Source organism: Pristiophorus japonicus, chromosome 15 (genome assembly GCF_044704955.1).
Source record: "Pristiophorus japonicus isolate sPriJap1 chromosome 15, sPriJap1.hap1, whole genome shotgun sequence".
In the NCBI taxonomy this organism is placed as follows: Eukaryota; Metazoa; Chordata; class Chondrichthyes; family Pristiophoridae; genus Pristiophorus; species Pristiophorus japonicus.
In genome coordinates this window covers 13,003,180-13,003,529 of record NC_091991.1, presented here as the reverse complement: position 1 = coordinate 13,003,529, position 350 = coordinate 13,003,180, and positions in this window count along the sequence as shown.

The following is a 350-nucleotide window of genomic DNA, read 5'->3' as shown; positions in this document are numbered from 1 at the left end:
AGACTGATTGAGCCCAAGTTGATTGAGGCCAGGCTGATGGTGCCCAGGCTGATTGAGCCCAGGCTGATTGAGCCCAGGCTGATGGTGCCCAGGCTGATGGTGTCCAGACTGATGGTGCCCAGGCTTATTGAGCCCAGGCTGATGGTGCCCAGGCTGATTGAGCCCAGGCTGATGGTGCCCAGGCTGATTGAGCCCAGGCTGATTGAGCCTAGGCTGATGGTGCCCAGACTGATTGAGCCCAGACTGATTGAGCCTAGGCTGATGGTGCCTAGGCTGATGGTGCCCAGGCTGATTGAGCCCAGGCTGATGGTGCCCAGGCTGATGGTGCCCAGGCTGATTGAGCCCAGGCT